This window comes from Cricetulus griseus, assembly GCF_003668045.3.
Source record: "Cricetulus griseus strain 17A/GY chromosome 1 unlocalized genomic scaffold, alternate assembly CriGri-PICRH-1.0 chr1_1, whole genome shotgun sequence".
Lineage (NCBI taxonomy): Eukaryota > Metazoa > Chordata > Mammalia > Rodentia > Cricetidae > Cricetulus > Cricetulus griseus.
Genome location: NW_023276807.1, coordinates 68,002,055 through 68,016,843, shown reverse-complemented (window position 1 = coordinate 68,016,843; position 14,789 = coordinate 68,002,055).

Sequence of the window (14,789 nt, the reverse complement as noted above, 5' to 3'; positions counted from 1 at the left end):
AGAAAACTGGCCAAGGCTGGGATAGTGGTACATACCTGTGATTAAACTTGGGACACCAAGGTAGGAGGATCTTAGTAAGCTGGAGGCTAGCCTGGTCTACATATAAATTCAGGCCAGCCAACACTACATAGTGAGACTCTGCCAAAAGAAAGGAAGGCAGGAAGGCAGGAAGGAGAAATGGTTCAAGAAGATAGGTATGACTGCTCACATCCCAAGACTTGGGAGGATGAGACAAGAGTCTGAGGCCAGCCTAGCCGACATAGTGAGTTCTAGGCCAGCCATGGTTATAAAGGGAGACCATGCTAAAAGAACAAGAACAAGAGGGGGAGTGAGGGAGGGAGGGAGGGAGGGAGGGAGGGAGGGAGAAAGAGAGAGAGAGAGAGAGAGAGAATACTGGATATGGTGGCTCACATCTATAGACTCAACACTTAGGCACCAACCTGGGCTACATTGTGAGTGTGGGTGGGCCACAGAGAGAAATGCTATGTTGTGAGTTCCAGGCCATCTTGGGCCACAGAGTGAAACTTTGTCTCAAAAAAGAAAGGTTTTACAAAAGAAAATTGACCAAGGAAAACCACGTATTTTCTCCCTTCATTCCCACAAAGATCAAAATTTCTTTCATACAATTTTAGTCAATATTAGTTATTAGTGCAGAGGGCTCCTTAAGAACAGTAACTCTATCATATGTACCCCCATCTGAGGCTAAGGCTGTAAGACATCCAGAACCAGTTCTGATTAATCTGTTATAATGAAGACTAAGATGTGGCACTTGGTTCCTTAACAATCATTAGAACAATTTATTGTAACCACCTGTTACTCCGTGTAAGCTAGACAGTCACTAGCCTATGCAACACAGGTGTAATCAACTCAGACATATTAATCTGTTGGGGTTAAATATTTACAGTTTCAATTTAAAACTTTGATCTCTACTTTTTGTACCTTAAAACTAAACACATGGGTGATTAATGCTTTCTCAGATTATTCCAGAAAAACAACTTAGTGCTGGTTAGGGCTAGTACAGTTTATAATTTTATTCCTAATTGTGTTGCCTTTTAAATTCAAATGTAATATGTATCTATGAGTACTTTTCAGTTGTTTTAAAAGTGCCTTAGTTCAAATTTGATTTGAACTAAGGAAGAGAGTGTAATCGTGCCATCTTGCCACTGCAACACTTTCAAATCAAAGTAGAAAGAAGTGAAGAGGTATTCTGTGTGCTTGTTCATTTTTGAGAAAAGGTCTTATGTATCTGAGGCTGGCCTTGAATGTGGCATGGGGAGGACTGTGAGTTTCTGATTCTCACACCTTTTCACCTCCTGAGTTCTGGGATTACAAGTGTGCACCACATCCCGGTTTGTGTGGTGCTGGAGACCAATCATGGCTTTGTATGTACGGGGTGAGCACTCCGCTGACTGTGCCACATCCCCTGCCTGCATGTGCCAGGCATGTATCTTAGAGCCATCTGATTTTTACATATCACATTTGTCTGAAAGTGACGAGAGAAATGAAGTCATTTGCCTCAAAGATCTATGTGGCAACAAGGCAAGGGAGTTCCTGTGGCTCAGGGTGTAAACAGGTAGGAACACTGACCAGTGGCTAGAAGCCCACCTGGAGCCTGCATCTGTTGGAACAACAGAGCTTAGGACAGGGACAAGGGACTCCCAAAGTGGCCCTCGGGCATGCACTGAGGACTCTAACCAGGTCTGATGTAGCAGAGCCCTGTGCTTGAGTGACAGTGTAGGGCCAGAGCACAGTCTAAGGAACAGGGCTCTGAGAGAAGAGCCAAGGCCAGGACACTATGATCAGGACAGAGTCTCAGATAGGGAGGAGAGGTGCAAGAAGACTGAGCTGAGAGCAGACAAGCCATCTCGAATCCCCACCCTGTGAGGTAACATGAGGTGAAGCAAGAGGACAGCTTGGATGAGATGACCAAACCCTAGAAAAACAGAAAGTCCTAAAAGGAACTCAAAAAGAAATAGATAATCCACATGAACTATAACTAGTAAGTGATTTACTCACTACTGAACCTTCTCTGCAAAGAAACCCAGGTTCACCTGGCATCGCTGATGAATTAAAAAAAAATGAAGAATTAATATGAAACCTTCACACACTCAGCCCAACTCCTTCTGTGAGGTCAGTTTCATCCTAACACCAAAATTAGGCAATGATTAATGGTCAAAGTGAAGAACACCACTGATTAATATCTTTTTTTTTTTCCGAGACAGGGTTTCTCTGTGTAGCTTTGGAGCCTATCCTGGCACTCGCTCTGGAGACCAGGCTGGCCTCAAACTCACAGAGATCCGCCTGCCTCTGCCTCCCAAGTGCTGGGATTAAAGGCATGCACCACCAACACCCGGCTGATTAATATCTTTAATTAGTGTGAGCACAAAATCCTCTCAGGGCTACCTGGTTTATACATACATACATACATACATACATACATACATACATACATACATATAAACCCTACACAACCCTGAGCTAGTGGGATTTATCTCAAGAATGCAAGGATGGCTGGACAGTCAGAAACACACAATGTGCAGCATTCAAAATCAAAGCCAAACAACACAGCCACCTTAACAGTCACAGTAAAAACACTTGGCCTATTACAGCACAAGTCAACACCATACTGCCTGGTAAAAGATTCAACACTTCAACACTTTTCTTCTGAAATAACAAGTAAACCTGGGCCTGGGAGAACTGGTTTATAATCCCAGATACTCAGGAGGATAAGGCAGGATAACTGCAAATTCAAAGCCTCTCTGAGCTACAAGTGGATTCAAGTTGAACTTGGTCAACTTAGTGATTACCTGTCTCAAGAAAGAAAGAAAGAAAGAAAGAAAGAAAGAAAGAAAGAAAGAAAGGAAGGAAGGAAGGAAGGAAGGAAGGAAGGAAGGAAGGAAGGAAGGAAGGAAGGGAGGAGGGAAGGAAGGAAGGAGGGAAGGAAGGAAAAAAAGAAAATGAGCTTGGCTTATAGATCAGTAGTGGAATGTTTGCCTAGCATGCACAGGGACCAAGGTTCCATTACAATGCACAGGCCCCAGAACCTGCACCACACACACTACACCACACAACAAAACAAGACCAGCATAATTCTTGGCGGGTTTTATCTATCATTACAGTAAAGGTTCTAGCTATGGTGGGTGAGGACATTCCCCAAATTAGAAGTAAAAGTGCCTTCATGTTTCAAATTTCTTGAGTAACCCCCAGTAGGGTGGTGCAGGGTAGGCAGTGAGTGAATTATTTTAAAATTTTATTTATGGGCAATAGAGTTGGCTCAGTGGTTAAGAATATTTGTTGCCCTTACAAACAGCTCAGGTTCGGTTCTCAACATCCTCAACTGGTAACTCCAGCCTAAGGGGATCTGACCTCTGTGAGCATCAGGCACACACACACACACACACACACACACACACACACACACACACACACACACACACACACACATCTATAAGCAAAATCCTCATATTTATAAAACAATAAGATAGATAAACCTAAAACAGTTTTAATTTATTTACTTTTATTTTATGTGTATAGGTGTTTTGTCTGCATGTATGTATGTATACCATTATGTGTACCTGGTGCCTGCAGAGGCCAGCAGAGGGTGTCAGAACCCCTGGAGTGGCGTCACAGATGGCTGTTAGCTGACATTGTGAATCTGGACTCTCCACAAAAACAACCAGTGTCCTAATTGCTGCATCATTGCTCCAGCATTAGTGGTCAATTAAATTATGTTTTTGGCCAGGTGTTGGTGGTGCACGCCTTTAATCCCAGCACTGGGGAGGCAGAAGCAGGTGTATCTCTGTGAGTTCAAGGCCAGCCTGGTCTCAGAGTGAGTTCCAGGACAGGCTCCAAAGCTACAGAGAAACCCTGTCTCAACAAACAAACAAACAAACAAACAAACAAATAAATAAATGGTATGTTTTTTTTTTTCAGACAAGATCTCACAATGCAGCCTTCACTGACCTAAAACTCACTAGGTAGGCCTGGCTGGCCTGGAACTTACAGAGACCCACCTGCCCTGGCATCCCAAGTACTTAGATTAAAGGTGTATATACCACTACACCTGGCCAATTTTTATGTTTTAAAATTTGAGGTTTTCTTCTTAAAAAATCTTGACTTTTATTAACATATAAAGATTATGATTATGATTATGATTATTAGACACAGAGTTTCAGAGTTTCACTTTGTAGCCCTGGATGGCCCGCAAATTGCTATATAGACCAGGTTGGTCATAAACTCACAGAGATCTATCTGCCTCTGCCTCCTTTGTGCTGGGATTAAAGGTGTGTGCCCCCATACCCACCTAATATAGAAAAAAAATGTATTTAAAGATAAGCATTTATATCAAAAGGGAAACTGGACACCTATTAGATCACCTTGTCCTTGCCATCTCCGAGACAGGTGAGTCCTCTCTGAATCTCAATACTGTTCTTTCATTGCTAAAGCTACTCATTAATTTTACACAGTCAGAATCCACTAACTTTATTTAAACAGAGTCTGTCACCAAATAGCTGCCGGAATAATTACTAATTTGTTCAGCAATGAAGAAAACACTCAGAAGTCCATACTTAAACATATTTGTATTGGGGGTACCAGAGAGATGGCTAAGTGGTTAGGAGCAGAGGACCCACAAGGTGACTCACAACATCTGTAACTCCAATGCCAGATGATCCCATGCCTTCTTTTTCTGCCCTCTGAGGACACTACAACACACATAGTGTGCAGACACATATGCAGGTGAAACAACTCATACACATAATAAATAAGTAAATCTTAAAAAAGTAATCCTTCCCAAGCCCCCATACTGGCATTTTTTATTGGGACAAATATATTTGTAGAGGTCTACGTCACTCCTACTCCTCTACATAATTAAATATGAGAAATCTGCCAATTTTCTCCCCATCCTTTCTTACCTAAGTAGCCTGTGTTTAACCTAATTAATTCTCTCAGTCTCCAAATCCCTCTCCATAGGGTCAGCACCTGACCTTCTAGTCTGTGTGTGACCTTTTCATGAGTGGGGACATCTTCACTCCCCTGCACAGTCTCTCTGTCTCCAGGGTTGGCTAGAGGTTTGTCCAAAGAGAAACACTTAACTATTCACCTCCTGGATGGCTCAACAGGCCCAGGCCGGTGTTCAACTTTACCCCAGCCTGGTCCTGGCACAAATGGGTGGATACAAGCCACAGGCTGTGGAGCGGGTGGAAGGATGGATTAGATACTGCTATTTGCTCATGTCTGGCCCTTCATTATTTTAGATTCTACCATATCTAAAAAAAAAAAAAATTGAAAAACCTTTCCACTTTTACCATCTTCATGAATTGTGTCAACTTTACCACTGAAGTATGTTTCTTCGGCTTATAACCTGTCTCTAATCTTCAGTCTGATCTATAGGGTTCTTTTTTTTTTTTCACCATTTCATGTATTAAGTAAAGTAGAACTCTGGCCAGGCAGTGGTGGCACACACCTTTAATGCCAGCACTCAGGAGGCAGAGACAGGCAGATCTCTGTGAGTTCAAGGTCTACAAAGTGAATTCCAGGATAGCCAGGACTGTTTCACAGAGAAACTCTGTCTTGAAAAACAAACGAATAAAAAAGTGCAACTCTGGCTAGGCCTGCCTGTAGTTTTTGTGTATATGACAGTATGATTCTTGAATTTGTATGTTGTTTTACTACAGTGACCCTTATGCCTGAGGAGCCTTGTGGAGGCATTGAATAAGAACTTAAAAACACCCTCACTTGGTGTATAATTGTTAAGCTGATTTGAACTCAAGGAATCCCCATTAAAGGTTTACTTCACCACACTGACAAATTTTCCAGGAAAAACCACAACTCATATCATCACCATGTGAGGGAGCAACAAAAGAAGAAAGACGCTTATTATTAATGCATGTTTGTGAGCCCACAGGCCACCTGTGCAATGCCAGGTCTCCCAGGAAGTTAATAATACATTAGCCATTGTCTGTGGCAGAAACAGGTTGCACGACAAGATCAGGACATGAGCTGCAGTTTCCAAAGCCTGCGGTGCTGTTGCTGTTACTGTGGGGAACAACCGAGTGTTGGCCCCGTTATTAGGCGGCTTAGGCTCAAGAGAGGGTGGGGTATCTCAAGAAAAGGGTGGCTGGACAGGTGGAGAACTGAGTTTCCTTTTATTCCATTGCAAAGGCCACAGGTCTGTAGCCCCAGCCTGGGAGTCAGCTTTCCTGTGTTGTGCCCTGTGTTTTGCAGAAAGGGGCAAAGTTGCTCCCTGCCTGTGTCCTGGATCCTGCACAGCCTCACCCACCAAAATCTCACTCAGCACTGGCCTCTAGCTCCCAGACACTCAAAAGCCCTTACTTTGTGCTTGACTGACAACTTTTCAATGTGGAAGAAAAGAGGAAAGGAGCTAGGCATGATGAGTAACTCCAGCACCCAAAGACTAAGACATAAGGAATAAGGATTGCTGTGAGTTTGAGACTAACCTAGGCAACATAGGTACAGGCCCACCTGGGCTACAATGTGAGATTCTATTTTAAAAAAAAAAGAAGAAGAAGAAAGAAAAAGGAAGAAGAAAGGAAAGGAAACAAGGAAGGGGGGAGAGGGAGGGGAGGAGAGAAGACTGTAGGAGAGAACTGGAGAGGGATGGGGAGAAAGAGAGGTATGGGGGAGATTGGTTCAGGCCATCAGCGAGCAAGCACAGAGTTGGGTCAGCAACTACTCATCTCTTACATAAATGCAGGGCCCTGTATTAAACACATGAATGTAATTATTAAAGGGCAGCCCTTTTCCCAGCCATAGTAACAGGGCAAACATCTGCCAGCCAAAGTGGAAAGCATCGGCCAGACCCAACTCTCCAAGGTTAGCAGGCACCCGTGCCTGGGACGATAAAGCGGCTAAAGATGTGGTGGCAATCATGAAAATGGATGGCAGTGATTGGGATGGCAGTGTTGTACAGACGTTGCTCTACTGTCTGAGGCAGGATCTGTGGGCCGGTGTGATGAGCAAGTGTGGTAGATAGCTGACACCAGGGTTCTTGCAAGGGTTTTGTGTTCTAGCTTCATTCTGTTTCTGGATTAACACAATGGCCAAAAGCAACATAGAGAAGAAAATGATTTATTTGGTTTACACTTCCAGGTCACAGTCTATCATTGAGGGTAATTGGAGCAGAAACTATGGAGGAATACTTCTTGCTGGGTTGCTCAGGTACCTTCCCTATACTGCCTAAGATCACCTGCCCATCATGGGTTGGACTCTCCTACATCAAGTAACAGTCAAGACAATCCCTCGCAGACATGCCTACAGACAAATCTGATATAGACAATTACTGTCAGGGCCCATAACTATGGCTCCGTGTCATCTTGGCTCAAGTTCAGAGAGTTCAAAACTGGCCTTAGTAAGTCATAAGACTTAAAGGTCTAAGGAATGGCTACAGTAGGATGTTTCATCTTGGCCTTGGGTATCTTATCTAAATAACAACAGAGTTGGTATGAGGTGTGGTTACTCTTGACCCTCAAGGCCAGATGACAAGAAATTGAATCTAAGGTGTGGTTACTGAATCCTTGGAGAATTGAGGAAGATAGTCTGTCTGTTCCGTATACATGATACCAAGTTCCCCTTTCTGGTTAAGGTATTTAAGAATGGTGAAGAATAAACTTGGGGTGTTCGGTATTCACTGGATTGCCCTCCTGACTCTATCCTGTGTCTCTGTCTTTTTCTTAAGTGTCTTTTCCTATCCTTTCTCAATCCACTCTCCCCCTCTTGGGGGTACAAACAGGGGGCAAGTCAGATGGATCTGACTGAGGCCCCCACAAAGCCAGGTTCCCACAAATTACTCAGTTGAGAGTCTCCCCCACCCCAACCAGATGATTCCAGACAGTGTCAAGTTGACAGTTAATGTTAACTAGAACAACAAGAGGAATGTGCCAGATACTTTTTTTGCCTTTAGGAATAGTGTTAGCATTTACTGTTGTGATAAAATACCAGATAAATATCTCGAAAGGCGGGAAGGATTTACTTTGGTGTACAGTTTGGGAAGTGTCAGTCTGTGGTCACTGGACTTATTGCCTTGGGGAATGTGTGGTGGAGGAGGCTGCTCACACTATGGTGGCCAGTAAGACAAAAGAGAAATAAAATTTCCACCCCTCAGTGGCAGGTCATTTTGCCCTACTTCCTCCTATTAAGTCTCATTTCCCCACATCTCTATCAACTCCCATGATTCCATTTAGTTGTGTATCTGTAGATGGATCAATTCATTGATAAAGTCAGATTCCTCATGATCCAATCACTTCCCAAAGCACCATTTTGGATGCTGTTGTGTTGGAAACAAATCCTTTAACCAATGAGCTGGTGAGGGACATTTGGGATCCACCCCATAGCAAAAACTATCAACAAGGATTTTCCCCAAGTTGTTAAATAATAATAAGTTAATAAATCATTGTCAGTGTAAAACAGGGAACACGTAATCACTTAATTCACTAGATAGTAGTCTAAGCAACATTAATGATACAGTTACCAGGATTTATTAAGTTAGCAGTAACACTTAGAGGAAACCAATGCTATTGCCTAGCATCTAACTGACCACCAATTCCGGAGAAGCCTGTTGGATTTCCTTGCTTGACTAATGTCCATCTATGTTGCCAGTTACAGAGACCTCAGTGTACACATCTCACAGCTTAACATGCACAGCTTTCCACATCTTAACCTTCTTGAAGGCATCTTCTTTCCCCTCCTCCTCAGACCACAGCAAAGCTGAGTGGGGCACAACTTTTCTCAAATCACAGCACAAAACATGAGTTGTGATATAACTTGAACACCTAGCTCATCATAAAGGGTCCAAAATCTCAAAATGGAGGCATTCTTCCTGTCTGGCTATCACAGATCAGCCCTCTGGTGGATCCCAGTTAGTCATAGCTTGGGCTTCCCCTGCTTTGATTACTCACCATGACCCTTCCATAACACTTTAATTTTACCAGTAAGTTCCATTTCATTCTTTTTTGTCTTGTCTCAAAATACCCCACTCTACCCGACCCTTTCCCACCCAACCCCACCCAACCCGCCTCTACCCCACCTAACCCCACCCAGCCCCACTCTAACCAACCCTATTTCATCCTATCCCATCCTATTTTTTACCACACCCATCAGCCTTCTGTTTTCCTTTTACCAATTTATTTACTCAGCACATAAAGCTTAAGTATTATTTTTGGGTTGGGTGGGTGGCGGTTTTCAAGACAGGGTTTCTCTGTGGCTTTGGAGGCAGTCCTGGAACTAGCTCTGGTCTTGAACTCACTCACAGAGATCCGCCTGCCTCTGCCTCCTGAGTGCTGGGATTAAAGGCTTGTGCCACCACTGCCCAGCAAGTTTAAGTATTTATAATCCTTTGATTTCCCTATTCTATTCTTGATTCAACTGTTGTACTCAGAGTGACATTATAGCAGGATGCCTTGGTTCACTTGATGGGTACAACTGTTGCAGTTCTGATGCTGTTCTGCTTGTTCAATATTTTGACTCTCTCCTGCTGTATCAAGTGTTGCCCTTAAATATGATGTTAATAGATAAACACTCCTGCTTTCTCTAGGTCAAAGGAAAGATCCTGGATCCTATTGCCTATGTCATGAGGAGAGCAGAGGTCACTTCAGAGTTAGGGAGATGATAAAGTAGAAGGTGGTAGTATGGTGCCATTAGTTTTTTGTTTGTTTGTTTGTTTCAAGACAGAGTTTCTCTGTGTAGCCCTGGATGTCTTAGAACTCACTTTGTAGACCTTGAATTCAGAGATCCACCTGCCTCTGCTTCCCCAGTGCAGTGATTAAAGGTATGCACTACCACCACCCAGCATTTGCTTTGAGTGACTGGTGAAATGGGTAATCCAGCTCAGTCAGTTCAACTATGGAATCCAAGTTTCTCTCAGAGAGAATATGGAGAATACAGAGCACTGTCTACACAGTCATCTAAGTTGCACTTTTGGTGAGGTTTTGAGATCTACAAATAGGTTTGTCTCACTGGGAGAATGCTAGCAGCCACAGACACCATGACAACATGCTCTGTAGCAGGGTCCTCTGCCACGAATCATGCTCTGAAGAGACTGGAGATTAAGAATAACACCTTTCGTGTAGATTAGAAGAAAGGATATGTGATAGGTAGGGTTTTAGTTGGGGGGGGTGGTAGGGGAGGAAGGGAGGGAGAAGGGAACTGGGATTGTCATGTAATTCAATCTTGTTTGTAATTCAAATTTTAAAAAAGTAAAAAAAAAAAAAAAAGAATAACACCTTTCCTAAAGTATCCTTTCCCTAGATGAGGAAATAATGAACTGGGAAACAACACTGTCTACAATCAATAGGAAGAAAGGATAGCAAACATTTACAGAGACCCAGTGTCAAGAGCTTCAGGTACTTCAATCGTGCAGTCCCATGACTTCTAGGGCCAAGGATGTTACTATCCCATTACAGCAAGGCTGGGAGAGCATGAGCACTGTAGCTACCCAAGGTTACAACCAATGAAAGTGAAAACCAAAGTTTGAACCCTAACACCAAAACTCCAGAGCCTACAGATTAGTCTACCCCAGTGGCCTGTCTCCAAATTATGTTGTAGGCCACAACTGCTGGGGATGCCCCTGGAAAACACCAGAAAGGCCAGCAAGCCAGGGAAGGTGAACCAGAGTTCTTGGTAATAAGAAACTGAAAGAAATATGTTGCTCTGTTTTACAATAATGAACGAACTTCTATTGTTCTCACTGATGTGTTTCACTGTGACATATAACTCACATGGGTATCATGCTTTGGTGGTGACCACACTCTGAGCCACCCACCTTCCCCATTACCTCATCTCCTCACATGTTCTAGTAGTTCCCCTTCCATTTTCAGGTGATCTTTTACCCCCCACCCCCGCCTCCATACTCCAAGTGAGAGAAGATGTGTGATGTTTGTCTTTATGAGCCTAGCTTGTGTCACCTAACATGACGAATTCTATCCATGGTCCTACAAATAACTCGGTTTCATTCTTCTTTATGGTGGAATGGAGCACAACTGTGTGTGACATTTTCTTCACCTGTCCTTCTGTTTAAGCCAATTGTAAGTTGGCTATGTGCAGCAATAAGCATGGCTGTGCAGACTGTGTGTTACATACAGGGACTGGACAGCTAGGTCATATGGACAACCTCCAGAGTCACTTCACACCTTCCATGCTGGTTCCAGAGATCAAACTCGGGCCCTTAGGCACCTTTGCCTGCTGAGCCATCTTGCTGGTTCTTATACTTTGTGTTTTGATTAAGTGTATGGTCAGACTATCGGCCCATTTACTGATTGGTTTACTCATTTGGTTGGTTTTCATCTAGAGTGAGACAAATGTTTCTAGGAAACTGGATAGCTGCATGTGAAAAATTGGAACTAGACCCCTGCCTCTCATCTTATGCAAGGTCACTTAGAATCAATCATTCTTAAGAGACAAAGGGAATGGACTGCAAGGCTAAAGGGCCCACAGAACTCAAGGAAGCTGTAAGGACAATATTAGAAAATGGACACAGGCAATGACAAAACCAGGCTGAGATGAGGGACCATGGTGAAGCCACACCACGGGCAAGTCCATTCCATTCTGGGCTGTGAACACTTCCACTGCATTTGGGTCATTCACCCAAGAGTAGAAGCCATCACCCACTGTGATGGGCAGTTAGACAAGTCCTACTGGCTGACCTGGGGACAGAAGAATGATGTAGATTCCATTATTCGAGTCACACACCAGAGTCCCCTCTCCTGTCTCAGGTAAGAGAAGAAGTGAAGCAAAGAGTAGCCTGCAGTAAAGGATTTCCAAAGGGGTAAGCAGTAGGAGACTGCCAGCAAATATCCTCCACGCTAGAGAAGATGTTTGATAACCAGCCAGGACTTATCTTCTGCTCTAGAAGCACAGACTTGAGAGTCCCCCAAGAGGGGGCTAGGTTGGCAGGCAGCAGTTGGGGTGCCAGTGGGAACAGATAGGTGGCCCCATAGCTGACCTCCCTGAATGAGGATCCTGAGCAGAGGCTTGGCAGGTGGGCATGTGCAAGAGAAGAGTGGGTGCCAGCCAGAACTTCTCTGAGAAACTCCAGCATGGGTTCAGAACTTAGAAACATGGAACAGGAAAAAAAAAAAAAAAAAAAAAGCAAAAGGATGCGGATAGCCAGCCTCACAGCAAGATTTGGGTGAACGGTATTACCCCATCTTTTCAAAAAAGTAATGCAAATATATTTGTTTGGCAAAATTGAATTATACTTTTTCATATAACAAAATTCATTGTGATACAGAAAACAAAGTTTTGACATACTCTTACAGGAACAGGTAGACAAAAGTCTAACCTTACTTGGCCTTTCTTCTACACACATCATCCCCAGAGAAGATGGGAGTGACACAGCCATTTGAGTGATGGTTTTGAATGGAGCACACCTTGAGGACATGCCTCCTGGGATTTGAATACCAGGACATTTTCTGGGACTTGCTAAGATCCATTTGCCAGACTGTCCCAGCCTCCTGCCTATGTGGGTTCACTCCCAGGGACTAGCCTTGAAGGACACTTAGCATGGTTCCATGGAAGGAAGGAGGTCTGCGAGATCAGCTTGACTGGGACACTGGGACTAGCAACAGGTCAATGATTGTTCAGAGGTCACAGGAATGCCATCCTCAGGCAGGGTCAGTTGTCTTTTACAGGTAGGAGGTGGATCTGGAAGAAAGCTTCAAGCTGCTGTGGTGTGAGAACTTCAAAAAATCTCAGAGAGGAAGTGGGGGTTGTTTGGAAACCCCATACCATAATGGTGCAGCAACCAGACATAGGGCTCTTGTACCACTTACAAGGGTACCACATATAAAAAAAAGGGACATCTTCTGAGTATCCATCCCTTCTGGGCACTCTGGACAGGGATGTCATCTAGCTGTTTCTGCTTAATGTAATCTGTGCTCACTGAGTCATCTTCCTTTGAGTTGGGGAGACTGCATCACCCTGGTAATCTTTTGACTCCCAATGCACAGACCCATGGATCTCCTCATTAAACACCACTTGCCAATCCTCACCAGCTCCTGGCACCCACAGGTCTTCTTTGTTGCTTTGACTTTGGTAGCTCTAGGGACCACATATAGTTCTTATTTCATTTAACATAATGCCTTTAATAAGGTGTGCGTGTGTGTATGTGTGTGTGTGTGTGTGTGTGTGTGTGTGTGTGTAGTAAATGCACAAAGCCACAAGTTGATATTAGGTGTCTTCCCCTATCATTCTCCACCTTATTTCTTGAGAAATATTCCTTACTGAACCTGGAGGTCAAAGCTTTTCATTAGATTCCCTGGCCAGAAAGCCCCTAGCCTGTCTCTGCCTCCCCAGTGCTGGAATTATAGACACATGCCCACATGCTTTTTACATGGGTGCTAGAGATCTGAACTCAAGTCCCGAGACTTAAACAGCAAGCACTTTACCAACAAACCCATCGCCCTTCCTCTCCCTTTTTCTGTATTTTCGAGATGAGTTCTCTTATGGCTTTGAACTTGGTATGCAGCTGAAGACTGACCTTAAACTCCTTATTGTGCCTCTATATTCTAAGGGTTGGAATTACATGGGACACTGCAATATTTAGCTTCCAATTTCTTAAAACACATATTTTTGGCTTTTTAAATTATTATCTTTTTGACGTAGGTTCTCACGCTGTGAGCGAGACTAGTGTTAAGCTCTTGCTCTTCTTGCCTCAGCCTCCCAAGTGCTGTGATTCTAGGCATGCAACAGCAGATCCAGAGTGTTCTGAGCACACTTAGGTAATTTCCAGTAAAAACTGATAAAATATTCTTATAAATTACAATAAATGCAATGTATTTTAAGGAAAAACATTTTATCTTCCTATTTATAAGAGCAATGGGGCAAAAGAGACCATTTTCCTTATTTTCTGGAAAGTACCCATAAATAGAACACTCCTTAAAGCCATGTTATATAATATCCAAGAGGCTCTCTCAAGCAAAAACGCAAATTGCCTTGAATAATGATGAATTGCTAACGATTGTCCAACTCGTACTTCAGATAGCCTGCAATTTATTTATTTTGTTGGAGACGCACTAACAGCTTATATTAAAATTACTGTTCAAATAAATGGGTACAACAAATTGCTTTCGCTTACTTTACTGGTAATTTTACACGCCACAGAACTTGTTTTCCTTTTAAGAAAGCTGGGATGAAAATCATTGATCCTTCAGAGAATTAAAATAAGAGAGTGTAAGGGATAAAAGGACTCCTAGCACATTCTCCTCTTCCATAGTCTCTCTGAAAAATAAGAGAAAATAAGATGCTGAGAAGCAAAGAAACCCCCAACAGTCTCACTTCGGGGACAGACAACCACTTCGGTGAACAGAGCCTCGGGAGACAACAGGACCACAATGATGCTGGAAGCCTCTCCTGACTGAAGAACTTGGGGAAGGAAAGACCCAGCTTGCTGGGGAGGCAAAAACCTTGGAGACATTCCTGGAGAGGAGCTGAATCTACAGGGGTTAGCTGACTGCAACCACAGTGATGTGGAGAGGTTGGAATGCTGCGGGCCCAGAGGCTTTAGTCTCCTGCATAGCCTCTGCTTGGCCGCCTCTGTCAGAACTAACATCCTGTGACTAATAGGTAAAAACCTTTTGGACTCTATGGACTTAGCAGGCCACTAGCTTCCACCAACCCCAAAGCCAAAGAATGTTTTCAGATAGCATCTGAGGCCTATAGACAAGCTCCCTATCTTGCTATACCCACCAATGTGCTTTAAACTTGCCTGGATTTTGGGAGGCAGGGGCAGGTGGAACATGAATTTAGGGCTGTCTTGGATGTGCTGTTTTTTTGTT